This window comes from Leiobunum rupestre, chromosome 2, assembly GCF_980474605.1.
Source record: "Leiobunum rupestre chromosome 2, qqLeiRupe1.1.hap1, whole genome shotgun sequence".
NCBI classification, from domain to species: domain Eukaryota; kingdom Metazoa; phylum Arthropoda; class Arachnida; order Opiliones; family Sclerosomatidae; genus Leiobunum; species Leiobunum rupestre.
In genome coordinates, this window is record NC_143385.1 from 35,624,267 (window position 1) to 35,630,318 (window position 6,052).

At 35.4% G+C, this 6,052-nt stretch overlaps 1 long non-coding RNA gene across 1 annotated transcript; it reads left to right on the plus strand.

The window, feature by feature from the left end:
• Positions 1–553: 553 nt before the first annotated feature.
• On the plus strand, positions 554–1,751 carry LOC149957440 (uncharacterized). Its single transcript, XR_016478218.1, has 5 exons — positions 554–739; positions 797–1,088; positions 1,150–1,209; positions 1,492–1,583; positions 1,657–1,751. It is a non-coding gene; the product is annotated as an uncharacterized LOC149957440 (long non-coding RNA).
• The last annotated feature ends 4,301 nt before the right edge of the window (positions 1,752–6,052 follow it).

Sequence of the window (6,052 nt, forward strand, 5' to 3'; positions counted from 1 at the left end):
ATGGCGCTTCCCGGAGCTGTTGCTGCTGTCGCCGCAATAGCTGCGTTAGGCTTAGAAGAAAATGCAATTTATAGAAGAGACAACAGCTTGTAAAGGTATCGTCAAATTTTATTTAACATTTTTATGAATAAAAAATCATGTGAGTTATTTCATTTCCACACCACCCTGAAGGTAGAAATAATGGTGTGTTTTTTACGAGGTATTCCATCCCCACATTCCTTTAAAATAACTGAAATTGGGTTCAGGTCTAAATCCTCTTGCATCATATAACCAGAAAAAATAATTTAACGCCTAATCTACCATAACAGGTGGCTGCAATTGACCAAAAGTGACTGCTAGCAATAGCTGGCTTATTGCTTCCGTCTTTCGCCCTTCACAAGCCACCAGTCTTTCAAGCGCATCAGCGAACCTTCTACAACTGTCGGCCACTACTTCAAGAGCTGAAGTATTCCTCACTAAGGTATTAGCTACTCGGATCAAAGTGACCCTTATTTCTTGCTGAGTTTCCTTTAACTCGACAATTTCAACTGCAAGCTTTTTTTCCTCAGATGCAAAACCGTCCAGAGCATCACCAATTCTCTCCTTGAACAGGAGAGAACTATAAGAAGAATAGGGTTGAGCTTCAAGTGGAAGTTTCCCTGCCTACAACTGATGATGGCCAAGCAGCCAGAAACTGATTTGAGGAAAGCGTTCTCAAATCAGTCTCGTAGTGGATATTATAAAACCATCTCCCCGCCAGGTATTGCCCTTTTTTTGCAAATATTATTCATACTAATGTTATAAATTTTATCTGCAGATGTTTTTGATACCACTTCTGGCGAAGCACTCGGAACAGCTACAATTGGGGTGGTACTGGCTTCGTTGTGCTCTTGGAAGCTATGTGTAGAGCTTTGAACACTTTAACCCTATTGACCATCATCGAAACCTATAACAACATTTGAATTACTATGAACAACAAGTAAAAATTGATAGCAATCTTACTGGAATTGGAAATTCCACTTGTGATGTCGTGCCACAGCATTAAATATCCTTTGAAAAGGATTGCTATCGTCGCCATTTTCTTTAGTTGATTGGCCATCTCTAGAAATGTATAATAGCTAAGGTTAATACGAATAATCCAATTTATTGGTAATTATTTATCAATTACAGGGCTATTTCATCCACAAACTGGAAGGTCTCTGTAGCATTCCTTAAAAAACCATTAAACTTGTAATTATTATTGCTTTACACATATTCGCATGTTGTGCCTGTATGTAAATATTTTGGCTTTGCTTATTTTTGCATGTTAATGTTTGGGCTGTATTTAATTTGTATGTTGTGCTATGGTTTTTAATCTTTTCCTTATTTTCAATTATTCAGTTAACCATTTTATTAAGCTTTTACCATTGTATTTAAATTTAACTATAGTGGCTTTAATATTTGGAATGTAATACGCGGTGTTATTTTTGAGAAAGTACGATAGAAATATGAATGTTTACTCTGTACTTCCAGAAGCTGCTGCATCATATGCAGTGTCGATACCACCTGGTGTGCCGGCATATGACACCTCTGAAAATAAAGCTTTTACCCTCTCTTCCAACGGAGTAAGTTCTTGCAAATCAAATGCCGATCCTCCGACAGTTTGTTTGATTTTCGCATTGATTGATGCGGCTTTAGCCCGGAGACTAGATTTTAAAGTATTCCACTTCTTGCGGTTGTCAGAGGGATTTCGATATTGAGAGCCAAGGCTGTTGACTGCGTCGGTTATTTCGATCCAGTATTTTTGATGCTGGGTATTCAGAGCACCTTTATAAAATGTATAAAATAAAAGAGCTAACGCGAGAAATTTCTAAATTTCTCCCATCATGCTTTTATTAACCAGAGCTTTCTTAATTAAGATATGTAATACACCTTTATGTTGTCGAAGTTCTGAAAAGTTTCGTTAATCCATCTTTGATAGGAGGATATTGGTTTCTTTATAAGAAAAGGCTCTGCCTTTAACCTGGTGCCATTACCAAGGGTAAATGTTCTCAAGATCCAAATTTTTTTAGCTTGTTATACAAATAATCAAAACCAACAAAAGAGGATATTTTTATTTTAACATATAAACAAAATTATACCATTAATTGTTACAACATACTACAGATTGATTTTGTGATGGTTTTTATTTTTGTTTGTTTATTATTGTATTACAACGATTAAATTGGATTGAATAAATGCAAATTGAAAATAACAGCACCATTATTGCATGTTAATTCTATATTATTAAAAGAGGTTAGGTAATACTTAAACGTCAAGAGGTTATGTTTTATGAACAAAATTTGTTTAAATAATTTGTAGGTAATAAAAAAGACTTGAATGTTTAATTTATATTATAAATAATTCTAACAAAAAATAATTATTTAACTTTTTAATTATTTTTAACAATAACAAATAGATGGCGAATACAATTATATTTATTTGTAAGGGTTACAAATAGATGGCGAACTGAATGTAGATAATTTGTGAGGGTCACAAATAGATGGCGAATAAAATTATATTTATTTTAAGGGTTACAAATAGATGGCGAACTGAATGTAGATAATTCGTGAGGGTCACAAATAGATGGCAGGCCACTAAGCTGGGAACTGAAAATAAACAGACTATTAAGTATTGCTTAGTCCAGGCCATATTAAATAGTCTATGAGTGAACTGCTTAAAGCTGAACTGAACTATCTATATCATCTTTGCGTCATAGTAATGACGTGTGATAAGCCAATAGAAGGGCCAAAGCAAGAAGGCTTGAATGGGGGGAGGGATAACTGTTTCCTGTGTATTTCAGCCAACCGGAGCTTCTTAAGCAAGAGGGCGGTTCCCTTCTTGCCTAGGGGGTCACGCAGAATACGGCTGATTGAATAATATATTACAGATTTATAACACAACGTAAAAGGAAACAATAACACAGCGGCAATGAATCAAAGTCCTAAACCGCGCTCCCGGTTCAATTCCCGACGAAATAAAAACAAGTTCACAAAAATTAAAAACAAAGTTCAATAAAAAATATCCACAGATATTGTATTAATCCGTTTCGTAAAAAAACCCGCCTTACCAGAATGGTTCCTTTACTTTAACATTTTCCCTAAGGAAATCAATGGCTCGCCGGTGAACTATCTGCGTGGTAACAATGCGACCCGAGTTCAATTCTTGATCACGATCAACTTTTACATTAAAATATTTAATAAAATATAAGATTAATATAATTTATAAATATTTAATTAAATATAAGAAATAACAATAACGAAATATCCAATCAAACTGAATTAAAACTGTCGCGACGGTGAGCGTTGACGAAAAAAAGACCAACCAAACCAAAACCAACCGCAAATCAATCCGTTAACGCTCACCGTCACACGGTGGTTTTGCCAACCCTTCGAGAAACTGCGAACGCAGAAATTTTGAGAAACTGCGTACGCAATGATTAACCTTTGCACGGATAATGCGAACGCGTTCGCAGGACAGACACACAGACATACAGATTGTATAACACCTCCTTGGGGACTTTGTTCCCTCGGAGAGGTAAAAACTTGACTTCGAAATAATATGACTGCAAGTCGATTAATTTCTCTTGCTATATTAGGTATAGAAAATGATAGAACACGCAACATCAATTTAAATGTGATAGTTCAAAAGTTTTTGTTGAAAAAGAAGCGACTTTTTATAAAAATGAATTAAAATAATTATAAATACGTTTTTTTAACATCGCTATGAAGAGAAATTTATTTTATGTAATTTTTACCTCTCCGAGGGGACAAAGTCCCCTAGGAGGGGTTATACAACGACCGTGTCTGTCTGTGGGTGGGTCTGTGGGTGTGTCTGTCTGTCAGGACTGCGAACGCGTTCGCATTTTCGGTGCAAAGTGTAATCACTGCGTACGCAGTTTCTCAAAGGGTTGGCAAAACCACCGTGTGACGGTGAGCGTTAACGGATGCATTTGCGGTTTGGTTTGGATGGTGTTTTTTCGCTCACCGTCGTGACGGTTTGGTGTATTACGGTTTTTGTAATGTTTATGCGTAGGTTGTGAGTGTTGAATTTGTTGTGTTTGTGTTCTGATGGATGTGCATGTTGAGTCTGTTGTGTTTATATGGGCGTTTTCTCTCCAACTTCTTCTTAATGACTTTGGGACGGACCGAGTGCTGAGTGTAATGCTACCTCTCAACGTCCAATGGCAGGGTTTCCACCAGTTGTACACGGTATTCGTCTTAGTATCAATTTGCGATCGCATCGGGCGGGATTTGAACCCGAGACCTCCTGATTGACAGGCGGACGTTCTACCACAGAACCACCGACACTTGTTACGCCTTATTGAAAATTAGACCTTCAGCTTTATCGGAAGCGTATTTAATAGAGTACGAAATTTTGGTTTAATTGAAATAGAATTGAAATTGAAATTATTACATCGAAGAAATTCTAATTTAGCGTTTCTCTATTGATTAAAAACAAATGCGCCACCCAGGTTTCGAACCCAGACCATTCGGCTTGGCAGTCGAGCGCTCTACCACAGAACCACCGATAGCTGATTAGATTCACTGAAATTAAGACAGGCATCGTAAGCATAATAGGTAATAAAGTCTTTTTTTATTAATGAATTTATGAAGGCCTAATCTGGTATTTTTTAAAGGTTAAATCTTGTTTTAGCGCAGTCAGCCGAGATTAGAGGGTTAAAGGGTAGACCCTGTGGGTGGTCCACTTTCTTAACGACCTATATATAGTTCTGTTAATTCAAAGGAGATAATTTAACGTTAATTGCTTTAAAAGCTGGCGGTTAGTCAAGTGGCTCTCTGTGCTTTGTTGATGGTAAGGTTTTTGCTTCTTGTAAATACATTTGGTGTGGATATTTGGATATCTACGATTTCTAACGCAGTCAATGATTTCTTGGGTGTGCGAGTCATTATATGATATTGGAAATTGGACGGCATTGGTCTTTTTCATGTGGTATGCGTCACAACGTCAACAGGAAGTGAACGAGTCGTCCACTACCAGATATCTACGGTATCTTCATCAAGGGCGAGTGTTGAAATAAAATGAGCGTTAAAGATGCGGCAAGTATTTCGTAAGCGAGTAATTCCAAAAAGCCTCTGTAGATATTTCATTAAAATTTGCTTCGTATTATATTTAACTGATAAACTTGTTCTGTAAAAGGGTTTAATTCAATTGTGCATTGTTATAGTACGTCTAACTTACTGTTGTAACTACTTAACTTATGATATTCTGAATAAATTAAAATTGGTCGTTTCGTCTCAATTATTTTAATTATAATTAAAATTTTATACCGGGCGGGATAGAAATGGGTTAATATTTTTAACAAATAACAATAACTCCTCACCCTTTATATATTTTAAAACCCTTTCCTTAAATTTGAGCCTTGAAACTGTAACAGTAAACTGAGAAAATTTTAAATTGTAAAGGAATACGCGTGTTCAGTTCAGAATTATGTATATTCTAATGGAAATATGTAAAATTAATTTTAAAATCGACCGCCATTGATATAATATATATATATATATATAATATAAAAATATAATTAATTAATATGCTGTTTTATATGTTAAATTAAAATTTTGTATGAATACATAAGAATTTAAACGGTTAAAGAATTTATAAAACAGACATGTACTAAATTCTATCTATCCAAGTTTGCACTTATTATTTAAAACTTCTGGTTTTAAGTAGAATTATACATCAGTATTTAAATTTGGCATGCATCATGAAAACTGAAGATCTCACAAGTCAAGTACCCGCTGGTAGTAAAAAAGAGTGACATTAGAGTTACATTAAAATGACCACATTTCTTTCTAGAAAGGCCTGATGAAATATGTGCAGTTACACTGCAGTAGCCTGTTTGAATTGTTAAAGGGACTTTCAAGAAAGACCTAGTCGAATTGAAATAAGTCATTCAGTCGTAACTTTGGGTTCACACTGTACGGCAACTGAATTACGTATTTTCCATTGACTAGAGGATCTCTTGAAAGTCTCTTTAATAAAAGAAAATTCATGACTTATCTTTGCTAAGCTAAAGGACAAGACACATGACTCT